The sequence below is a fragment of the Sorex araneus genome, chromosome 1 (genome assembly GCF_027595985.1).
Source record: "Sorex araneus isolate mSorAra2 chromosome 1, mSorAra2.pri, whole genome shotgun sequence".
In the NCBI taxonomy this organism is placed as follows: Eukaryota; Metazoa; Chordata; class Mammalia; order Eulipotyphla; family Soricidae; genus Sorex; species Sorex araneus.
Genome location: NC_073302.1, coordinates 164,477,192 through 164,502,934, shown reverse-complemented (window position 1 = coordinate 164,502,934; position 25,743 = coordinate 164,477,192). Strand labels below are relative to the sequence as shown.

The window sequence follows — 25,743 nt, the reverse complement described above, 5'->3', positions numbered from 1 at the left end:
GCTTGCTTGGTTTCTTTTCAAAAATATCTTTGAAAGAATTTTTTTTTGTATTTTATTTTGGGGGCACTCTGGTCATGCTCAAGGCTTACTTTTGCCTCTGCACTCAGGAATCATTCTTGCTGGATACAGAGGAGCATATGAGGTGCCAAGATCGAGCCCAGGTTGGCCACATGCAAGCCACATTCCCTACCTATTATACTATCTTTGTGCCCCCCCATCTCAAAAATATCTTAAGAACCTCTTACCATCTTATGAGCTGATACATCTTAGCTTCAGTTTCAAAACAGAAACAGTAGCATAGAATTCACATTTCATGGCTGCAGGAGGCCCCTCTGGTTTTTTAAAAAACTTTTGTAGCTGTGTGAGGTTGATATAAACTTTCTCCAGATCAAACCCACATAAAAATGAATATTAATTTAGAGGTCTTCTTTTACTTCTTATTGATTTTGGATTTTATCTCAATAGGAATTCCATGACAAACTTCTTCCAGGGCACATTTCCCTTTTCTAAAAGGAAAATGTGAGCTTCTCCCCTTTCTCCTCTGAACACGTTGACCCACATTTACTAAACATTTCCTTTAAAATATTAAGTAAACTTCCATTGTAGAAAGTCCTTATTGAAGTTGGTGCTCATTTTACTAAATGTTCTCATCAGGAATTTGTAGCTTGTTCTATATAGTTTGGGGAAACAAAGGAAGTGTTTCTATTTGCTGTAATCTTCCAGTCCATTGCTAGTTGGAGTCAACTCTACATTGAAATTTAAAAAATTTAAAATTTAAAAATTTAAAAAAATTTAAAAAAATTTAAATTTTTTTACATGAAATTTAAAATTTCATGTAAAAAAATTTACATGAAATTTAAAAAATAAATATGAAACCATCCCAAAAAAATATTAAGTAAACTTCCAGATGAGCTCAAATTTTCTGTCTTTAGGAACATTCCTCAAAATTTTCACATAAATAGGATATTATTCTCTTGGGCCTGCGTGGGACTTACTTTATAACTTGACTGTAACGTTCACTGTGGTATCTAGTCATTTGTTCACTTACTGGAACAATATCATTAGATTTGAGCTTTTCAGTAGACTTGTTTTCTTTCTCTAAAACATCATTTCCAATGCTCATTAAGTACTCAATAAAATTTGGGTAAGAAGGACCAGAGAGATCGGTTGTACAAGAGGTAAGGTGGGGCCGGAGAGACAGTACATTGGGTAGGTCACTTGATTCCAGCATCCCGTATGGTCCGCTGATCACTGCTAGGAGTAATTCCTGAGTGCAGAGCCAGGAGTATCCCTGAGCCCAAAAAAAGAAAAAAAAAAGGAAAAAGAAGAGATATAGCTTTTGCCCTGTGCAAACCAACCCCAATTTGATCCTCAACTCTGCATTTGGACCCCTGAATATCTCCAGAAATGATTCTTCAGCACCAAGATAAAAGCAAGTCCAGAGCATTGCTGGCTGTGACCACCCCCCCAAACAAGCAAATATATATTTGATTAAAAAAGATAAAATGACAAATGAACATTTTTATGTCTCTGCTAATTTGTTACTGTGCTTATGGCATTTTTGGTTTGTTTTTATGGTTGCTACACTGGCGCCCACTCGAACAAATTGATGAGCAACGGGATGACAAGTGATACAAGTAATAAAACTAAAATACAACTGATACCTTTAAATATATTCAGTAGAAATGTGATCTTTGATGTAAAAATGTAGTGCTGATTCTTACTTTTCCCTCAAATCCAACCTTAGTAATCTAGGTCTTTGTAAAGCACAATGGGAAATTCATTTTATGTTTGTGTATGTTAGAAAATTCCAATCTGATTGCTACAAAAGAGGGCAAAAATTAGTTTTGGTCAAGAAAGTGACAAAATCATTCGATTAATTTTATTAGGGCTTATCAACACTAGCATTTAGGTTTCCAATTTATTTACAATGGCTTTTCTTCCCTCCCAGCATATATTAGTGATCAGAGGGACAATAGCAATCCTGTGAGATAAATTTGAAAATGCTTCTCACTGACTCTATAGACATAAAGTCTGGAGTCTGATGATGACAGTTATATTTTGGTCACTTCATATTTACTCATTTTACTCCTTCCTCATCCTTCCTACTTGAATTGTTTGGCTTAGTGGCCAAATAAGGGCCCCCTTCTTCCCTGCTTACATTCTTTCTCCAAATAATCGTCATGTACAGTCTTGTCTTCTGTAAAAGGCTGCTTCCTCTTCTAAGGAAAACTAAGAATTGATGGTGACTCCCACCACTCTCATTTCAAGAGGGTCCCCAGATACAAGAGTGTGCTCCAATATCTAGAGGTATCACAATCCCTCCCTTTGGAGGGGAATTTTCTGAGTTCTGTTTACTTATGTCTATATGTTTTATTTCATTAAAGTGAAAGCACTAGGCTAGAGATGTAGTAAAGGAGTTTAAGCACTTTTCTTGCACATGTCTGATCCTGGCTTGATCCCTGCCCCTTGAGGACCACCAGGAGTGACCCCTGAGCACAGAGCCAGGAGTAAGCCCTGAGCACTACCAGGTTGGCTCAAAATACAAAATAAAATCAATTAAAATGTATAATAAAATAAAGAAATGTAAAACATAAGATTAGGAAAATTTCTAAAATTGACAGAAAGATGCTCTTACCTCGGCCTAGTTTTGTTAATAGATTTCCAAACCAGTAAATTTGAAGAAAGATGCTATGATAGATTACCTTTCATGGTTAAACATAAAAAGCCAAGGGCAAAATCTAATATACTAAGTGGTTTGTCTACTAGAGTGTTTATGGTGCTGTATTCACTTCTAGGGAAGAAATTATATGATTAAAGAAAGATATTAAAAAGACCCGTATGTGCATGTAGGTCAATCAAAAGAATTATATATTTATTATGCTTACTTTTTATTGTCTTTCAGAGGATCTTAATTATTTATATACTATAAATCTCATAATATTTCTAGAAGTAATTTTAAAGAAACATTTCCAAAATAGCTAATTTGGGAAGATGAAAATGCATTAATCAAATGTCAGTACACCATGATCACTTTTTTGATAAAAAGTGAAGAAAAAAACTTCAATATACTTGATTGTTCCCAGAAGTGAAAAATAGTAAAATGATATGATAGCCATCATAATTAGAGAATTGGGTAAATTTGATGCTTAGTTTTTGCTATTTTGTCAAGAAAACAGTTTTTCTATAGAAATGTACTTTGGCTAGTCTATGAGTTCTGTAAGCAATATGTTTGGGTTTTTTTTGGCTTTTTTGGGTCACACCTGGCAATGCACAGGGGCCACTCCTGGCTCTGCACTCAAGAATTACCCCTGGCAGTGCTCAGGGGACCATATAGGATTCTGGGAATTGAACCCGGGTCGACCGCATGCAAGGCAAACGCCCTACCTGCGGTGCTATCTCTCCAGCCCCAGCAATATATATATTTTTTAATTTTTTTTTTTTATTGAATCACCAAGTGGGGGGTTACAAAGTTCTCAGGATTATGTCAGTTATACAATATTCAAACACCCCTCCCTTCACCAGTGCCCATCTTCCATCCCCAACCCCCCCAGTATATCTGCCGCCCCCTCCCACCTCCCTAGTCCCCACCCTTGTACGTGATAAGTTTCACTTCATTTGCGCTTATCTCGATTACATTCCATGTTTCAACACACAACTCACTACCGTTGCTGGGGTTTCCCCCCAAAAAGAAAAAGACAGTCCTATTGCCAATGAGGCATTTGATAATTCTCCATTACTAAGCATATAGAGATATTAAGTCCTGCTGTTTGTTACATAACTTTTCTTTTTCCCCCTTGCCCCGCGCCACTGAGTTCACGCCTGTTTAGTAGTTGCCACGCTGTCTGACAAAGGGAAAAAAACCGAAGAGGATGGTTATTTCCCGTCATCAGCCGGCGTGGGGCTCTGGCTTAGTTGATAGTCTAGTAGAGTGTCTGGAAGCAGTTTCTGGAACCAAAGCTCTTGCGCTGATATCGGCTCCGGCTCGAGATACCACCAGCGTCCTGCTGGTCCATGTACCTAATTTTTCCCCTTATTTCCCATTCCCACGCCACCGGGTCTGTTTGCTTAATAGACATCACACTATGTTTGACACCACGCCACGTTTCTTCCCGAGAAAGAAGGATATTTCTTCTCAGCCGGCGTGGGGATATAGCTTAGTTCAGTCTAGTGAGATGGCTACCATTTTGATTGCCTTCAATATTTCAACAAAATACTTACTATTCTTGTTAGGATCACCCACAAAAGTCCGACCCATTAAGAAGGAACCATTACATACTGCTGATACTAAGATGACATTAGGTCGCGCGGCCGCGGCAGCGGCTGCGCGGTTCTGGGTTTCTGTCTAAAGTCCAGGGAAAAAGTTGAAGGAGAGAGAGAGAGATTTCCGCACGGGGGACCTGGCAGAAACTCTCAAGTCACATACTGCAGGTTGCCCAGCAATATTTTTTATAAGACATTTATTTTAGTTTCACCTTGCTCAAATGAGTGCTTTTTAAGAAATATGATTGGTTGTGTTGTTATTGCTGTTGTTTTGGCTATATCGGTTGTGCTTGGGGCTGACCCCTAGCTCTGTGTTCAGGACTCAATCCTGGTGGTGTTTGAGAGTCAGATGTGCCAGTGATCAAGCCTGGGTCAGTCACATGCAGGCAAGCACTCTACCCAATGTATTACATTTTCAGTTCCGGGGATATGATTTGGAAACATGAAAAGGAAGTGGAAAAATAAAAATTTACAAAATTCTTACCTTCCATATAAAATCTAGGTAAATTTGCTTACTCCAGTGTTGCCAGACTTTAATTCCACGGCGCTGTATCTCACTGTCTCATTAAATCATTTTGTTCCAGAATCAAGCTTTCAGATGATGAATGGTCATCAGTTTATTATTCATTTTTATCCTGAGCTTTTTTGCTTGATGCACAGTAGGTACTCCATAGATATATTTTTAAATAAATAAAATTACTTTTCAATAATTTTAGATATTTTAAATAACTTTAGACTTTGAAGTGATTGTGTGCCACTGTGTCAGTTTTTCTTGATTCTCCCTTCTTTTGCAATTATTATCCACATTTTTTTTCAAGTGTTAATATTAACTGGTGTTTCTTCAGGGTATGCTAGTCTAATATAAAATCTAGGATATATCAGAAAGTAGATTGTTATTGTTCAGAATTGCCTATTGAACATTGAGATTGAAACATTCATATTCCTTCCTCCTTGGATATGGTATCTGCCCCCTCCCATTACCTCTCTCATCTTAACTCCTCCCACCATCTCTCTTTCACTCCACTTCAGCTTTATTCCTCCTTCAATTCCTAAAATAATCCAGGTAGACTCTGCAGTTAGAATTTTCTTAGTTGTTTCTCCTGTCAGAGTTTTTTTCCCGCATAGATACCTACTTGTTTAAATATCTGATCTATCAACGTCTCAACCGAACACTGGTATGCATTGCTCCTATTCATCAATACGTGAGTTCTCCCTGACAACTAGAAAGATCTAACTTCCTTCCTTGAAGTTAGACATGAACATTTGAATTGCTCTGGCCAAAGAAATACGACCAGAGGAGAAATATGTCACTTCCAAGAGGATGTTTTTAAAAGACTGTTTATGATTCTATAGGTTTCCTTTCCAATGTCCCTGCCTTTAGATGCGGGGTCTCTATCAGTCTGGATCTCTGAGTGCAGATCTTGGGCAGAATTCTTACCAACCTATTATAATTATGTCACATGAGCTAGAAATAAACATTGGTTGTTTTAAGTACTGAGATTTGGTGCTATTTGTGACTAAATCTTAACCTGGTAAATGATAAGTAATATACCTATGATTCAATACTGCATCTTACTAAGGCAGTCCTTTCTTTTCTTTACTTCACTTTACTTTTCATGACATTTATCACATCCCAACTAGATGCTAGAAGCTGTATTTACTGAGTTAAAATTTCTTTTGTTTTCACTCCCTATCCGAAGAAGAATGTAAGTTCCTGGGTGTTAATGAGCTTTATTTTGTTCAATTTTGGAACATAAATCTCTGAAAAAATATCTATTAAGTACCACCATGTACTGTTCTAGATACTGTAATTAAGAGATAAAAACTGCTATCCACTGGTTAAGTTTTATGACTAGTACAGATATTATAGCATATATGATATATGTACAATACATTGAAAAGAACAAAGAACATCAGAGATGTCTTCAATGATATGATACAGAAGCAAAGATAAAAACTCAAAATAAACAAATAGGATCATATCAAATTAAAAAGTTACATACAGCAAGTGGATTATGGACTAGATTCCACAGGACATCAAAAGAACACCTGACTGTCCACATATGAGATGGTCAGACTTCTTCGTCAAAACCCTGAACAAATGGTTTGAGGCTCTTCATGTTCCTGGAATGAGCAGATGTCATTGAGCTACACTAGCATGTGAAAGGGATGAATGGAGACGTTACTGGTGCCCGCTCGAGCAAATCGATGAGCAATGGGATGACAAGTGATACAAGTGATACAACAAAAGACACTCAAACATTTAAAACCAACAAACCTCTTCTGAATGGGAGAATTTTGCACTTAACACATCAGATAAGGGACTAACAGTGCTCAATGACAAAAAGTCCAACAACCCAATCCAAAATGAGGGCACAGATTACAGAAACTACCCCAAAGTAGAGATACAGATGGCAAATGGGCATATTAAAAAAATTGCTCATGTCTCTTAGGCAAATCAAAACGGCATTGAAATATCATCTAATGTCAGTGAAAATGGCATATATCAAAATGTCTGGAAAAGACAGTGTTGGTGGGGTTATAGTGAGATAGGATCATCATTCACTGTTGGTGAGAATGGCATCTACGGAAAGCAATATTGAGACCTCACAAAAAAAGGAATAGAATCCCATATGACCCAGGATACCATTTCTTGACAGCTACCCTCGAAACACAGTTGGGAGGATATATACATGCCTGTCTTCATCGAAGTTCTTTGTAAAATAGAAAAGATATGGAAACAACCTAAGTGCCCAACTACAGATGAGTAGATCAAAAAGTTGTTTATACACACCATGGAGTACTATGTTGCTCTTAAGAAAGAAAAAATATCATGTACTTTGCTGCAATATGGATGGAATTGGAGAATATCATGCTGAGTGTCAGAAGGAACGAGATAGACACAGAAGGATTTCTTTTATATATGAGATAGGAAGATACTTAGCAAGGCAGCAGCAAAGAACCAAAGGCAACAGAACTTGAGAAGTGATCCACAGACCTAAGTTGGGGTGAGGGGGAGGGTGGTTGAAAAGGAGAGATCTTCAGTTCCTGGGGGAAGGAAGTGGGTACTCTGGTAATGGATATGGTGTTGGAACTGTGTACACATGGAATCACTATTAGAAATATTATAACTCACAGTATTTCAAGCAATAAATATAAAATTAAGAAAAAGAAGAAGGATAGGGTTTAGCTACTCTTCACTCTTAGAAGGCACCAGAAGCCTAGAGATGCATATTAAAGGAACATTCCAGAGAGGACTTGGACTGTGAAGGCCAATTTGGGGAAAATGGCATACATAAAAAGATTATGGTAAGTAGCATGGCTTATTTCCAGAGCTATTGATTATTTGGTATATGGCTAAAATACTGTATTTGGATGTGCCAAGGTAAAGAATGGGCTATTACTCAAGCTCCTACTGTAACCAAGTAACACTTATTGGGCCTCTTTGGATTTTGGAAACAACAGTTTCCAATCTGGTTGTTTAGAAATGAGTTGAAGTGTTGTGGATAAAGCCTATTTTGGAGATAGCTAAAAAGCTGCTGGTTTAAGTGGGGCCCCGAACAACAGAAGACTCAGGCTGCTGTGCCCATCACTCTGCTTCATGGGTCAAGACCAGCAGATCCAGTGGTGCTTGAAGGGTCAGTGACAGAGAGATGCTGTCTGGAGTTTTTGGTTGGCCCTGATTGGTGAATCTCAGTAACAACTGGCAATGCACATGGGTTATTCCTGGTTCTGTACTCAGGAATCACCCCTGACAGTGCTCAGAGGACCATATGGGATGCTGGGAATCGAACCCGGGTTGGCCGCGTGCAAGGCAAACGCCCTACCCACTGTACTTTGGGATTTTTTTAAACAAGGGCCTGCCATCTTCTGAAGACAAACTCTTCTAGAGAATTTGTGTTTCTCTCCTAGATTTTAGGAGACACTGAATGCTTGACTATGGACCACCAAATGACGTGTGACCTGACCTCACAGTGAACAAGGCATCATCTGACCCAGCAAGCCATAAAGTTGGGGATGCACAATAGCACTCCATCATTCATTAAAAAAAGAGGACTTATGTGATTAACCCCAGACAGGCCCTGAGGGCGCAAGTAAGTGACAGGAAGAAGGGGACTAAGTGTCTGCGGTCTCCACTGCTGGTCAGCTGCCGTCTGTCTCCTGAGGACTTCCCTAGGGTCTCTTGACAGGAACAAAAGACTCAGGCCTGTTTTACAGATGGTTCTGGTGATAAGTAGATACCATTTGAGAGTGGACAGCTGTCCCTTCCTGAGGAATCCTGAAGGCCAGGGATGGAGAGAGATTTTCCTAGTTGGTGCAATCGTTGCCATGTTTCAGAGCATCTCAGCCTCTGCTTGCTGCTTCCTCCTGTTCCAGATGCCATTCTTTCTGTGGCTTTTACTAGGCAACTCATTAATGTCTCAGTGCTTGTGGACCTCTAGAAGTCCTTTCCCAGATGTCCGTGAGCCTGGCTCTTTCTCCTCAATTTAGCCTCAGCTTCGATGTCATGTCCTCAAAGGGGGCTTTGTTCTCATGCTAAGAAACTGCTTTACCCGCACCTCCCACCTCCTCACCCAACTCAGTCCTTATCAACACAAAATTTATAGCCTTGATCTGGTCACATTTTGAGATACTCATTTATTGGTTTACTCTGCTAAAATCAATCTTTTTTTTTTGCTTTTTGGGTCACACCCGATGATGCACAGGGGTTACTCCTGGCTCTGCTGGCTCTGCACTCAGGAATTACCCCTGGCGGTGCTCAAGGGACCATATGGGATGCTGGGAATCGAACCCGGGTCGGCCGCGTGCAAGGCAAATGCCCTACCTGCTGTACTATTGCTCCAGCCCCTAAAATAAATCTTTTTCATGAGCACAGGAACCCTTTCGATTTGGTTCACCTCAGTATTCCCTGGATCTGGAGCATTGCTTGGATTAGAAGATAATTTAAAATTATTAAAAAAAAATCGGAGACACCATGATTTCCAGTACTGTTCATGATAGGGTTTCCTGCTTACAAATGTTCCAGCAGCACTTTCTGCACCAGAGTGTTTGTTTCCCTCCACCTTTGTGTTTGGATTACCCTCACCACCATCCTTTATTCCTGATCCTCCAGCAATGGTAAGCTCAATTCTGTAGACCAGTTCACTGTACCATTGCCTTTGCCATTGGTGATTCCCTTAGCTTGTTTCTGAAGATCTCACATAAGACAATCATTCTGTATCTGTTAGAGAACAATTCTCTTAAATTATGTTTACACTTGCCTGGTACTATTCTCAGTACTTCACAAGTGCTTACTTAAGTAATTTTTACAACATGTTTGGGAGCAAAACATGAAGACCTTTATTATGGATGAGAAAACAGAAGTGCTGAGTTTGGTCATTAAGATTCTTGCTAGAGCCAATGCAATAGCTCAAAGGACTGGAGAGCATTCTGAGCATGCACCAGTCGCCAAGTTAGGTCCCCAGCACTGCATAGACCATGACCTTGCACACACACCACACCACCCTCCACTTAGCCCTTGCCCCTTAGCACTGCATTGCTAGGGCCCTAGGACTGACTATTAGGTCCGCATAACTGGGTCAAATATTACTGGGAGTGGCCCCCTGATCCGTGAGCACTTCTTGAGAAACACTCATCCCTCTCCCCCCCAAATAAAGACCCTTGCTTAAGCTAGTAAAGGAAAATGCACCAGAACTGCTTCTCAAATGCCAGAACCCCTTCAAATCATTGGTTGCAGTTGATTTGTTAAAGCAGAAGTTATGTGGCTCCAATCTTAGCGTTTCTGATTCATCAGATCTGAGGTGAGACCTAAGAAGTGTCATTTCCAACAAGTTCCCAGAGGATGCTGATACTGCTGCTACGATCATCACCCTTGGAGAATAAATGCAGCCAACTTTACACAGTGCTTTCTAAGATAATCTATTTAAAGACATCCCTTAAATCCATTATTATTCCTATTTTGTAAATCAGAAAGCGGAGACTCAGAGAGATTAATCAACCTCCCACAATCACAGACAGGTAAGGGAAGACTGCTTGGACTCTAAACTGGACTCAAATCAGAGCTTCTGGCACTGTTCTAATATGGTATTAAATATTTCAAAGTGCTGCTCCAGGAGATAAATTGTAAAGACTTCATGAATTTGGCATATAAACAAAGGAATCCCAGGGGAGCAAAAGAAACCTCTTGCTTCTACTGTGCTTCAACTTAATTAATCTGAGTAACCAAGATGATTTCGAGACAAGCTGACTTGATTGAAATTTATTTTTACCTTAATTTAGACCTGCTATAAAATGGGATCCAGCCATGTTCCCTTTTTACTTCATACAATTGGTGGCCTATTACAGCATTGCACTAGAGCACTGAAGCACTGTCGTCCCCGTTGTTCATCGATTTGCTCAAGTGGGCACCAGTAAAGTCTCCATTGTGAGACTTGTTACTGTTTTTGGCATATTGAATACGCCATGGGTAGCTTGCCAGGCTCAACCGTGTGAGTGGGATACTCTCGGTAGCTTGCCAGGCTCTTTGAGAGGGACGGAGGAATCGAACTTGGGTCGGTTGTGGGAAAGGCAAATACCCTATCTGCTGTGCTATCGTTCCAGTTCAATTACAGAATTGCAAGGGAAATTTATCTGGCTCAGATTACTACTGAAGAACCTTTCTTATAAAGTGAAAGAAATTCAAGAGTAATTATTGAAGAATTGCAATATTTTAACATTTATCATTTGATCCCTTTTAGAAATAAGTTACTTGTTCTTAATGTTTTGTTAAAAAATCTTAAATGGGATAAAATCTCTGAAGAAGTACTTAAAATCTTTTTCTCAGATAGCCACCCTGTTACACAGCAGAGACTCAAAACTATAAAACTTTGTTTTCCTCAGGTTCTTTCAGGCATTAACATTCTGATGCCTTATCCTTTTGACAGAGACTAATAAGAAGGGAAAATGGCACACCCTGGATCTATTTTAGTGATAAAGAGAGGAGTGGGAAATGGTAAAACTCTACCTTGTTCTCATTACTACAGTGAGAAAACTGTCATCAATTATAACCGCTCACCACATCCCAAATGGGAGACTTTGTTAGTAACTTCTCCTTAGCACAAATTCAGTCTCTTTCAGTCTAGTATATATGCAAAATATATATGGAAATATATTGATAGTTCCCACTCGATGGCTTTCTCTTCACTTGTAGAAGCATGTGATGAGAAGATGTGATGTCAGCACATATTAGCCAGGTTCCCATAAGGCAGCTGTTTCTGTTTTATTGCCCTTCATTCATAGGAAAAATAGAAAAGGTTTTAAGCCTTTACCTTGACCTACATTTCATAGTCACAGTTATCCAAGCATAATTTTTCTTTTGTCCTGGTCCACTGTGCAAAAATGTCAGTCTGCTTCGCCCCTGCCCTTTACCTATCACCTCATCATCATTTTGTTTCAGTTTGACTTGACTCCTTCATTTCTTCCCTTCTTTCATGTGTTTCTTGTTCCTCCTTCCTTTCTTCCCTTTCTTTTTTCAGTAAATATTAGGTCCATGTTGTTCTAGGTTGAAAAGTAAGACACTTGTAGTCATGCTGGAGAAGAAAATATGAACACATAAAATGTCCTTGGGATCAAAGTGTAAAGTATGATTAAAAGCAAGAAGCTAGTACATAGGAGGTACAATGGCAATTTATAAGAATTGAATCCTATGGAATTTTTTTTTTATTTTTGGGTCACACCTGGCAATGCTCAGGGATTACTCCTGGCTCTGCACTCATGAATCACTCCTGGCTCTGCACTCAGGAATCACCACTGGGAGAAAAGGGTTGTAAGCAAAGAACAAGGAGTAGACCCCAAACACCGCCAGCTATGGCCCAAAATAAAGAAAAAAAATTTTAATAATTATTATGATAGTTGAAAAAAAACAACCCATGGCCAGGGATGTGGTTCAATGGTAGAAAACCTGTCTTGCATGCATGAAGCCTTGGATTTGATTTCTGATGCCACCAAAATTAAAGAAAGAAACCAACATGAAAATATGTTGCAGGGGTCTGGAAGAGTGCTCAATGGTTGGGTACTTTTCTGGCAAGTGTGAGGCTGTGAGTTCAAGCCCCAGGGCCACAACTTCCAATAGGTGGAATCCTGCCAGCCCTGTTGGTGATGCCTAGCCACTCTACAGTTTGATATCTACAATTCAAATGATTTGCAGCGTCCCAGTGGCCAAGTGGATGTGAACACCATACTGGAAAAGAAGTGTTAGCACTAGAGTAGGAGTGCTCCTCTGGGGAGGAATTCTCGACAGGAATGTGTGAATGAAAGGGCAGTGTGAGGACCAGAGTAAGAAGCGTGCACCCCACAGACAATGCTATATGCCCCCAGTCATCGCAACTACACTGTCAACAGACAGAAGGAAGGGGATGGGATGGGCAAAAGAAGGATGGGCGTACTATTTTGCTATTTATTGACAAAGTCAAATGCATTTTCAGAGGAAATGAATTATGTCTTAAGAACACATCAGTGAGAACTGTTGGTTGAAATATATTCAGAAATTTTCTGAGGATGTGTCTGATAGTTTTTCCATCGGAGTGCAATTTTGTTAAAACTTTTAAAAAAATTATCATTATTTTTTGGTTTTGGGGCCACACCCAGTGATGTTCAGGGTTTAATCCTGCCTCTGAACTCAGGAATTACTCGGTGCTTAGGGGACCATATGGGATGTTGGGGATTGAATCTGGATGAATTACATGCAAGGTAAGTGCCCTTACCAGCTGTACTATTGCTCTGGCTCCTTAAAAAAATTATTCAAAAATTTCAGGTACTGTGATTTTCAATACTTTTGATAACAGGGTTTCATGCATTTGATGTTCCAATATCACACCTTCCACCAAAGTGTTCACTTCTCTCCACTTGTCTTGGTCCCCTCCTGTCCACCTCTCCCCTGTCCCTTGGGAAGCTTAGTCCTTAAGGTTCTGTTCTCTTCTCATATTATGTAATATCCCATAAATGACACAAGTCACTCTGAGTCCCTCTCTTTCTGATTTCTTCCTCCCCTGAATCTTATTGTTGTTGATGTTATTGTCATGACCAAGGGTTGACCCATGCATCTGGCCGTGACAATCACCCATTTTCAGCTGTGGAGCTCTAGAGGGATTCCCCTTCAAATTGTGGTGCTCGCACACTGGCCCAATGTGCTTATCAAGGTCTGCACGCCTGTGGCTGCAGAATTTGCATGTGTTCTCATCCAGGCACACACCTTAACTGAGGCCTGAGACTTATGGGAGGGGCTAGGCGGGAATAGCTGAAGGGCTCAGGTGCTCAGGCTGCACATTCTGGCTGTGGCACTTGTTAGTTGTGGTGCTCATGGCACGCAGTATCACAAGCAGAACAGCAGCAGGGGACCAACAATAGAGCCTCCAGACGGGGCTTCAAAGTTTCTGGTCTAGTTCTCCTGTTCCTGTTAGGTCTCAGGGAGATTAGAGAGTTCATTCCATCATGCGACCCAACTGTGGCCCAGGCTATGGAGATCTCTCAAGCTACAGCAAGTTGGGGACAGGGGGCGGAGGTGACGGGGAGAACTAGCTAAACCATTTGGAATGTTCTCCCCTCCCCACCATCACTTTACAGAAAATTGTGAAGGCTAGGAACTTGGTCACAGTGAAAGGAAATATTTACATCTTGAACTGTTTCATGTTATTCACTCATTTCCCCTTTCCACTGTGAAATAATTTTGGATTTATTATATGAAAAGCAACTATAGCTACTTGCTTTTCTGCCAGAATACCATGAAACTGACATAAGATGTGCTTGCAATTTGATATGTGCTGTGTGTAGCAGTTTGGGTCTGTATGTTACTTGGTTTCTTCCACTTGGTACAGTTTTCATGATAAGCTAGATAATATCTATTCATAGATCATAGACCATGCCATCTGTAATGAGCTTCATTGTAACCTAATAAAAACAGGTAATATTTATCATGCTTCTACTATATCATAAATGCTTAGCAAGTATCATTTTCTCTCAGAAGTCTTTTCAGAACAGGAAGCCTAGATCTAGAGACTCATGTAGCTTGTCCCATCTAACACATGGCAGAACAAGATTGAATTGGGCTTCTTGATAGCCAGTTTGAAACTACAGTCCATGTAGCAGACATGATCTGTCTCCTAATTTATTATCTTAAAAAATCTCTAACAGTAGAACTGTGACCAGTGGATAAAGGTCACTTCTTGTTAACCAATCACTATTTTCTGAAGGTCTTTTTATCTATAGTCATGAACCAGTGACAATAAACACATAACACTTGCTGTATATTGTTATTGATGCTTGAATTGTATTTTGTATGTTATTTAATTTAACTCTCTGGACAGGGCAGGCATTCTTCTTATCTGAATTTTTTGCTGATGAGAAAATGGAATATAAAGAATTTAAGTAACATAGCCGTGGTCACACAGCTATAAAGTGGCAGAGGCTATCTAATCCCACAGTTCATATGTTTGACCACTATAGAAACAGCTTCTTTAGTTTTTACTTTATTGTTTCTGTCTGTGTGTAGGTGGGTGTTCAGGGCTTACTCCAGGCTGTGTGTTCAGAGATCACTGGAAGGTTCAGGGGGGTCATATGTGATGCTGGGGATGGAGCCGGCTTGGGCTCATGCACATACAAGGGGCAATCCTGCTGTACATGCTCCCTTATACTCTCCCTAGCTCTCTAAGTTTTATTTTTATTTGGCGCCAAGACTTGAACCCAGGGTTACATACCTGGTGATTGCTTCTTTGATTTTAAATAGGTTTTTTAAATGCTTAGTTAAAAATATAATACTTTGATGACAAAAAATTAGATAAGCAAAATTCGTTTTCCCTGTATAAAATCTGAAATATATTTCATCTCTCCCTGCAAAATTTCTTTTAAAGTCTAGGGTGATTTGGACTAAGGTAATAATATATATATTTTTTTATCTTTAGTCTTTATAAAAGACCTTTTGCTTGTTGTGATGTGTCTACTTTTTAAACAAGTAATACTTGGGACAGAGATAGGTGTCTTTCCACTCATAGCATGGACAGGAAATATTTGAATTTAGTCTAAATACTGTTTTAATAGGATACACTCCTGAGTCCTTTTGAAAGTGGCAATACTAAAATTAGAGTTGCCCCTGTATTGTCTTTTTACAAGTATGTAGATCTAGGTTTCCTTAATCTATGCAAATTGCCCTGCATTCAAGACTTGCTATAAAGAGCAAAAGCAGCTTTCTTGGTAACACTGTGTCTGGCTGAACAGTAAAACCGTTAATGTGAGAGCACGCAACATTTTTAAACACAGTAAAAAGTGCATTTTAGAGAGAAGCTAGTTTATTGGCCTATGTTCCAGAGGAAAAATTACCAAGATGTCTTTGGTAAATTTTTAGAAATTAAACCAGGAGATAAGGTTTTGCAATTTTTGTTGACACTGCAGAAAGGGAGAGAAGGATTGGATCTTTGAGACATATCCAGGAGATTCTAGCTGGAGAGTGCTCACTGAACAAAAGTTGAGAGCAGGCAATGAGCAAGCCTGGAATATAATTTTTCTCTGGGATATAATAAACACCAACATTTTAAAAAGTACTTTAGTCAATGGGGTCAGAGGTATTATCTAAATTTCTGACATTCTCATGACCTTCAGTGACGAGCTATATTTTTAATAAGGAGAAAATGCCTTAACATTAAATGCAAAGAAAATCACTTTCACGTGAGTGACTTAAAGAATAGGAAGTTCAGGGCCAGAGAGATATTACAGTAGGTAAGGTGCTTGCCTTGCACGTGGCTGACCTGGTTCAGTCTCCCCCGTACTGCACATGGTCCTCTGAGCCCTTCGAGAAGTGATACATAAGCACAGAGCCAGGAGTAAGCGCTGAGTACTGCTGGGTGTGCCCCCCCCAAAGAAAATGAAATGAAAGAAATGGTATAAAATTCATACTTGCTATGTTCTACTATTGAATCATCTGCTTGCCTCTTATTTTATTTTATTTATTTTTAATTTTTTAAATTTTATTGAATCACTGTGAGATAGTTACAAGCTTTCATGTTTGGGTTACAATCTCACAACGATCAAACACCCACCTCTCCACCAGTGCACATTCCCCACCACCAATGCCCCAGGTATGCCCCCCTTTCCCACCCTCCCCCTGCCTCTAAGGCAGACAATATTACCCATACTCTCTCTCTACTTTTGGGCATTATAGCTTGCAACACAACACAAGAAGTCATCATGTTTGGTCCATTATCTACTTTTGGCATGCATCTCCCATCCCAAATGGTTCCTCCAGCCTTCATTTTCTTAGTGATCCCTTCTCTATTCCATCTGCCTTCTCCCCTCTGCTCATGAAGCAGTCTTCCAGCTATGGAGCAATCCCCCTGACTCTTGTATCTACCATCCTTGGGTGTCAGCCTCATGTGATGCTACCCTACACTCCACAAATGAGTGCAGTCCCTCTATGACTGTCCCTCTCTTTCTGACTCATTTAACTTATCTGCTTCCCTCTATTACATTACATTATTAGGAAACATTTCAGTATTCATATTAAAATCACTTTAATGGTATTTAAATTCATCAGATGTGAAAATACAATAGAACATGATGTATATTTAAAGTATTTGTTTACAGTTAAAAATATTCTTGCAGTTTTTATATAAATCAGAACTTCAGTGACCTTTTAACATGAAAATTATTTTAAGTAACTACTTCTTTGAGTTAAACATTTTGAATGACTTTTATTTTAAAAGTTTTCAGAATAAGTACATAGGACTAGATACGCCATTCTAATAATTTGCAAGTTGCAAAAGTAATTACATCTATATTATACTCATAGATTTTTTTATCATTCTGAGAGGGGCTGTATTACATACAGCTTTAATTTATTATAACTTTGGAAATTCTTTGGGATTTTTGTTACACATGAAGTAATGAATAACTAAATATCTTTTAGTCATAGTCTTTCCTTTAGTGAACATAGAATTTAGGCAACTTTCTATGTGAGAATATGAATCATCTAGTAGAAAGATTTTTGTGCTAGCTTCTTGTAACCCCACAGTGATAGTAGGTATTAAACCGAAGCTAGAAGGAAATGCCTTACTTTCATATGATCTTCAAATAACTTAAAACCAGTTAAATTCTTTTCAAGCTTGAATTCCATGTGTTCCAATAACCTTGAGCTCTGTTTTGAATCTTGTTATCCCAGGATATATGATTTTAGAAATGTCTTTACTTAAGTCATAGAATAAAATGCACCCCTGCTATAGAATGGATATTGCATGCCTTTGGATTTAACATGAGCCACTCTTCTCTCGGCTAATACTTTTGTTGGAAGGAAGTTCCCACAGAATCACAAAAGCTGACAGCTGTAATTTATATAAAGTCTGTTAGTGCTTCTACAATAAGGGAATCACTTGTTCTCTCATAGTGGATTCCAAGAGAGAGGAACCTTATAGATGTCATTAATTCAAGCTTAGTGATTGTGACAGACTCTAAGAGAACTTATAGACATAAATAATAGTCTATGCCTGCACTAAAACACAAAGTCTGAAGAGTATTTGTTGACTTGATTTTTATGCAAGTGTATTTTTCTCTGAGTTAATGACTCATTTCTCCACTTTTCACAGTATCAGTTTGGTATACACATAATCTTGTGTTCTCTGTGTGTTTTTTTAACAGAAATTTATAGTGATAGTCTTTTTTACTAATTATTTTATTAAGATGATCCCAAAGGTGATCCGAGATGATGGTTGTATTTAAATATATTCATTCATTCACTTAATCTAGTTTCACAATCACAGTACAAATCTTTCTTTCTTTCTTTCTTTCTTTCTTTCTTTCTTTCTTTCTTTCTTTCTTTCTTTCTTTCTTTCTTTCTTTCTTTCTTTCTTTCTTTCTTTCTTTCTTTCTCTCTCTCTCCCTCCCTCCCTCCCTCCCTCCCTCCCTCCCTCCCTCCCTCCCTCCTTCCTTCCTTCCTTACTTTCTTTCTTTCTTTCTTTCTTTCTTTCTTTCTTTCTTTCTTTCTTTCTTTCTTTCTTTCTTTCTTTCTTTCTTTCTTTCTTTCTTTCTTTCTTTCTTTTCTTTCTTTCCTTTAATTTTTTGGTCACCCCTGGCAATTATAACTTACTTCTGGCTCTGTATTCAGGAATCACTCCCAGCAGGGCTTGAGGAACTACATGGGATGCTGGGAATTAAACCCAGATCAGTTACATTCAAGGCAAGCACCTGACCCACTGTACTATCACTCGGTCCCCTTTGATGCCCTCTTAGTATCTTGGCAGAAACTGGATGAGTGAGATGGAGAATTGAAGAAACTTTCTATTGAAAGAAGAAAAACATTCATAATGACCCAAGGTAGGAACAAGGGGCAAACCAGAGAGAAAAAAAGAAATCACCATTACAAATAGCTGTTCAGAGAGCAAGGGGAAGATGTCCTCAGAAGGAGGGAACTTTGTAACATATTCAGTGAGATTTTATTCATCCTTGAGAAAGAAGGAATTTCTTCTGTTTGCTACAACATGAATGATCTTGAGGATATTCTGGTGAGTTAAATAAGCCAGTTCAGAGAAAGACAAACAGTATATGATTCCACTTACTGAAGGCATCTAAAAGAGTCAAATTTATATAATCGAAGAGTGAAATGGTGGTTGCCAGGGACTGGCAGAAGAGGGAAATGGAGAGTTACTAATCAATGGTCGTAAAGTTCAGTTAAACAAGATGAAGAAATTCTAGAGATCTGCTGTACAATATTATGCAATATTATACCTATAGTCAACAATATTGTGTTACACATTAAAATTTTTATTAAGAGGGTGGATCTCATGCAAAGTTCTATTAGCACATAAAATTAAATGGAAAAGATTATGCTCTCATGGCCTCATTTTGTGAGATTTTCCTAAGCACAGCAGGAGCTGAATGTATTGACTCCGTAAGGTTTACAAGATTAGGACACAGGAGGCAGAAAGAGGCTGAGGGTTCTGAAGGTGAATCCTGGTCCAGTGCTCATGCTCTACATATTACTTTTGCTGTTTGCTTTTAATCTTGAGAAATACCTATTTTGTATTTCAAGGTTTAGCAGATATGTTCATAAGGGGCTTGCCACAGTTCTTGTGTTTTAGTAGGGGTTGCATAAATGGTATGGATTATTGTGGTTATTGCAGAAGTCTTAGGAAAAGTCATCTTGAATCTTTTTAAAACAGTTGCCACTGCTTAGCCACTTTAATTAAATGCTCTGGACTCAGTCTGCATAGCTCAGCTCATTTGAAGAAAAGCAGCTCATTTTGCTGCTCCAAAAGAGGATGTGAGGCAGAAATCCAAGAGAATGAGGAAAGGTGAAGATCATCAGGGTTTTCAAATAGCTTCCTTGTGCATTCAAACAAACCTATGGAGGGAAGTCAGTTGAGCTTAAAATCGATATTTCTAAAATATCTGCATTTCACAAGTTACAAGTGCTAATTTTATAATGCCTATTTTAATCCAATTTCAAGGAATATAATGGAGTGGGAGGGGATTTCTCTTTGTTTTGATATTCTACATGTATATTCCTCGAGTACTTCTGAAAGCTGCCCTGAATGTTTTGCCTTTAAAAGTGTTATTTAATATTGCATCATTTACTCTGGTAATGACAAAATACCACTTTAGTGCTACTAAGAAATACCTTACCAGGTCTCTTCAGAATGATCATATATTTTAGAAAAGATCCATTTATTTTAAACCCTGTTTAAAACTCACCTCAGTTCATATTTTCTCATATTTTATCTGAGAAATGCACAATGTTTATTTGTAAAATGGAAATGAATTTTAATATTGCATTTCTAACTGCTCTGGGGTTTAGAGTTGACTTCATATCATTAACTGCATGGATGAATTAGTGTATTTATTTGCATGTATGATATATCTGTATTTCAAAGCAAACATTTCAAAGGGGCACCAAAATATGTATGTAAAGTTTGTATTTGCCTCCTAGTAATGTTCATAGAGAGGCTATGCACTACACAGATCTGGATTTGTAGAAGAAATTGGTCTGTTTGGAAGCCCATTACCCAATTTTCATGGGCATCCTTGTAGGCAAAGTTATATATGCAAATTTTGCAAGTGTTGTAACATAATTTAAAAATCTGACAATAAATTGGTAAGATCAAATTCTACCCACAGGTGACTTAATATTGGTCAGAACAGTGCCTTTGCTCTTCTGTATTTATAGAACAAGATACACAGGGACAAGTTTCTCACACACATTTCATTTTATAATGTGGACACTTTATAGTAAATAACTTGAGACCAAGGACATATTGGAAATAGTGCCAGGGGGCTAGAATGCCATTTTAGTTACCCAGAGATGCAAACTTCTTTAATTAAGCACAACATGGGCTCATTTTGTAATACACGTTTACACAGATTTCAGTTCCTATTTTTACTTTTATCATAAATATATTTTGATCATGATTTAAACATACGAGGGCCAGGCTTCACTTTGATATGTGTGTTACTGATTCCCACGAAAGTTAATGGGGGTTATGAATTCAAAGAGGGGAGAATACACCTACAGCTTCCAAAACAAATTTAGAACAATTTAAAATGCCCTGGAGTAATAAAGAGCTAGTTTAAGGGGTCAGAAAGAGGGTGAATATATGTTTTAAAGATTATTTTTGTGAAAACTCTTGTGGCTTTTAGGCCCAAGGGAGGAATAGGTGGGTGTGAACAGAAAGAAGGGATAAACCAACAATTATGCCTAGGGTAAAAGTGTAAATTACAGTTTACCTTGGCAGAAAGCATGTGCATGGTAACATTTTTTATGAGAGCTATTTATATTTCTAAGAGCTGTTGTTTATCCCTCAGAATGTCCTTGTGGGGTGTGCATTTCCCACCAATCAGCCATCTGTGACAGTGACATGAAGATGCATTTATCATTTAGTTTCCAGGATCCAATATTTTAAGTGATCAACTAAAGCTACTGTCAGCCCGCCTCTGTGCAAATGAGAAAAGGGAGAGTTAACCAGGGTTCAGAACTTTCCTCGAAGACTTGAGTGGCAGCATTTGGATTGGATTTTGTAAAGAATCACTCTGTTGTGTCATCTAAGAGACACGGAACATGTTTGTTGCCATGTACCATGCCCACCTCTCTGTCCTTCCACAGTCATCCTTGTATTAGTTATCAAGGTGTGAGGAAACTAAATGCTTATCCAGTTGGGAAAGTGACTTAAATGTTGGTGACCCTACGTGTTCCTTCAAAACCACCAGAATGTATTCGAGAGTTTATTAAAATACGATTAGAGCCAAACCTAAGTACAAATTTTCATCCCATGCCTCCCAAGACATACAGCAGAAATAAACACTGTCGACACCATATACAATTTAGACCACTTTATTTTTTGATTAGCAGCATATAATGTGGCCAGTGAATGCATGTCAGAACACCTGGGTTCCAACCCAGAGCTTTTCTACTCTGGTGATCTATTAAAAATGCCGGTGAGGATCGAGAGAGAGCACAATGGACTGAGTGTGTGCTTCATATGCTGGGGTGTCCTGGCTTTAAGCCCTGGTATCAAGTTTTTCAAACAGCAAGAAAGGACCTGAGAGCAGAGAGTCAGGAGTAGCCCCCAGCACTGTCATGTGGCCCCCAAACAAACATAAATCTGGTGGAATTTCAAAGACTACAGAGTTTAGAGATACCATCCCATTTCCTTGACAGTTTCATTCCATTCGTTTAGAGAAGGCTTAGGCTTTTGTGTCTTTACAGATACACCTCAGGTAAATTCTACTTTCCATTTTGCATCATCTATTTTTTGTGAATTCCTTTTTTTTTCTTTTTACAGTTTGAAATCAAGTTGTATGTAGGGTAACCAAATTCCTGCATCTTCTCTATTGTTTCTTCCTTATGTTTGCTCTTTTCTTTTCCTATTTGATGAGATTTGTTTTTGTGTTCAAGGATCTTTTTGTGGTCTTTGTCCAGTTTTAGTCTAGTGATCACCACCTTACTGGGATGAATGCCCACATGGGCAGTTGTATTACTTGCTTTCTTCCACTGGGCTTGTTCAATGTAGATGGGATTTTTCTTACCATAAACTTGGACTACTAGGCCAATTCACTGATCTTTGTAGATGCCTCTCACAACCCGAGGAACACATTGTACTTTATCTCAAGTCTTTGGAAAGAGAAGGAGACAGTCTTCCTGTGACTGTGGGAAGGTGTGTAGAAATGCTCCTTACAGTTCTTGCTCTGGTTAGAAGTCACAGGATTGAACTTCATTTTAGCTGTTACCACTTCAGTGATGGCCACAGAAGAGAAGAGTAAATTTTTTTCAAGGACTCAACTACCCTTAAGCTACTATTTATGTTTCTCTAAAATTGGGACAACACATACCTGTTTTTCTCATATGGAAAAACAAATGAAGGAATGAATGATTTTTAAACTTGTGGAATCCGAGATATTTTTGTATAAATGTGAACTATTTATACATTTTTCTTTTCCTTTTTTTAGAGCATTGCAAAGCTGTTCATGATTGGGTTTCAGTCATACAATGTTCCAACACCCATACCTCCACCAGTGTACATTTCCCAGCACCAGTGTCCCCAGGTTCCCTCCCATCATCCCCACCCCCCAACCCTACCTGCCTCTATGGCAGGTGCTTTTCTTCTCTCTCTCTCTCTCTCTCCCTCTCTCTCTCTACTCCTCTCTCTTTCTTTCTTCCCCCACTTTTGTGCATTGTGGTTTGCAATATTGATACTGAAAGGTTATCAAGAATATCCCTTTACATGCTTTTAACCCTCAGGTCTTGTTCAGCGTGATCATTCCCAGCTATTATTGTCATACTGGTCTCTTCTCTATCTTACCCACCCTCAGCCCCACACACACTTGTGGTTAGATCCAACCATTGACCGGTCCACCTAACCCTGTTTTCCCTGGCCATGGATATTAGTCTTCTACTATACATCCTCATCAGCTACCCTCCAGAACTCACGGTTGCTTCTTCCGGAAGGGAGCATAAAAATGAGGCCCCCCCCATAACCATGCCATCAGACTTCATGCACACCAGGCTGTTTTCACTTGAGAACTCAGAGGCCCCCCGGGACATATAATAGCCCTCCCCACCCCAAGGGACCCAGCCCCGGCAGCCGACCTTCACTACCCAACAGCCACCACACTCCAGGCTGCTTTCCACATGCTCGAGTAGAATCTCACACATGAGTGAACATATTCCTGGACACATCATCATAAGGGGAAACATACGTGTGTGTGTGTGTGTGTGTGTGTGCTCACACACGCCTCTCAGAGATCTTTGCAAGCTACAGAGAGTATCCCGCCTGCAAGAAAGAGCCTGGCAAGCTCCCTGTGGCGTATTCGATATGCCAAAAACAGTAACAATAATAGGTCTCATTCCCCTGACCCTGAAAGAGCCTCCAATCATTGGGAAAGATGAGAAAGGAGAGGCTGCTAAAATCTCAGGGCTGGGACGAATGGAGATATAACTGGCACCCACTCGAGAAAATCAATGAACAACGGGGTGACAGTGATAACAGTGATAACAATGAAACATGATTATGGTAAATTAGCTTTCTTTCAATTTAAAGTAAATTTGGAGAAACCTGGGGAAAGGTTTTCCCTCCATCATCTTCAATGTCTTTGATTTTGCACATTGTTTTCTTGATAAAACTAGTCTATTTTTATTTGTGTATATACTAAATAGCTATTTATGCATGATATTAGTTAATTGATTTCTATAAAATCTATTGTAAGACTACTCAGAAGATACTGGTATGTGTGTGCATGCATGTCCACATAAATATCTGGGGGAAATGCTCTGATAGATTTAAAAAGCAGATAGTAATAAACATATAAAAAGGCATTTGGCCAAAGCATGTCATAGTTTATTCATTCATCCAAAAAATACTCTTTTGAGGGATAAATATGTCCCATTCCTCTGCCAAGACATAGAAACAGATGACATTGTCAACGCCCTCAAGGAATTCACAGGCAATTGACAATGACAGACAAGTAAACCAACACTTATAATAGAGAGTCATGAATGCTGCAATTGAAGATTTTTCATCATGCTGAAGAAGTCAGTAGGAGAGAAGTGAAGGGCATAAGAATATGATCAGGTAAAGGACACAAGAAGATAGATATGTAAACTAAGTCTTGAGGGGAAACGTTAAGGGAGAGGGAGGAGATTGGTCTTCCAAGCAGAGGGAAAAGTAAGGAAAGAGAAATGAGAGAATGTGACCCATTTAGGAAAGTCTATGCAGTTCACAACTGCATGTGAGTACACTTTGGGAGCTGGGAGTGAATTAGACAGAGACCAAATACAAGTGGATTAATAGTCCATTTTGAAGACTACAGGGAATCATTTTATTTCATATAATATATATATGTATATATATATATGCTGTGGGGAGGGGTATGGAATACAAATTGGATTGGTATTTGGCAAACTTACTCCAATGACCCTGAGAAAGGTCAGGAGATGGACCGAAAGGAAAGGAAAGTGAACATCACCATTGAGGTAGCATGGGCAGACATAAAAAATAAAATACTGAATGAAGATAGTGGCAACAAGACAAAAAGTAGTTTAGTAGATCAAGGAGACAATCAGTACACTTCAGTGACAAGTTAATGGTAACTACTTTAAACATTAAAAAACCCCACATGAATAGCAAGATATTAAAATGGTACTGTGGTAGTCTGAATAATTTCCCAACATGTTCATATCCTGATCCATGAAATCTGTGAATATTTCACTACATGTGCTAAAAGGTATTTTGCCTACACGATTGAGTTAATGGCTTTGCGATTATCTTGGACTACCTGGACCAATGTAATCACAAGGGTCTTTTGAGTGTGCAGTAGGAGGATTCAGAATCAGTGGTAGGAGAGGTAACTAGCAAGAGTTCGGGATGATTTGATGATGAGATTATTAGTTAAGATATTTGGTGGCCTTTAGAAGCTAACAAAGAGGATGAGTTCTCTTTTAAAGCCTCCAGAAAGAAAATATCCTAGCCAACATCCTAATTTTGGACTTCTGATCCTTATAGTGCAAGAGAATATTAAGTTTTTAAACCTTGTAAGTTTGTGGTAATTTATCATAGCAGTGCTGGAAATCTAAATGCAGAGAATTTAATTTCTGCAGTGTCAATTGAAACAGATATCAGGATACCAAAGTGAGGGTGAGCTACACATCTTTGCTCTCCAGACATAGAGAACTGGAGAGTGGGCTTAGAAAGAAGCTGCTATTTGGAGAGTTAACTTCCTGTGGTCTGGAGACACACTGAGTCTACAACTACTTCTTGGCGGGGGAAGCTATTGATTGGGTTTCAAATGCTGCCTAGAAAGTGCTGGAAAGGTTATGGCGCTTGTCTTGCATTTGACTAATTCTTTTTTTTTTTTTTTTTTTTTTGCTTTTTGGGACACACCCGGCGATACACAGGGGTTACTCCTGGCTCTGCACTCAGGAATCACCCCAGGCGGTGCTCAGGGGACCATATGGGATGCTGGGAATCGAACCGC

The 25,743-nt window shown here is 39.0% G+C and overlaps 1 pseudogene; it reads right to left on the bottom strand.

The window, feature by feature from the left end:
- Positions 1-22,018: 22,018 nt before the first annotated feature.
- LOC129402056 (60S ribosomal protein L26-like) lies at positions 22,019-22,497 on the bottom strand (annotated as a pseudogene).
- Positions 22,498-25,743: the final 3,246 nt, after the last annotated feature.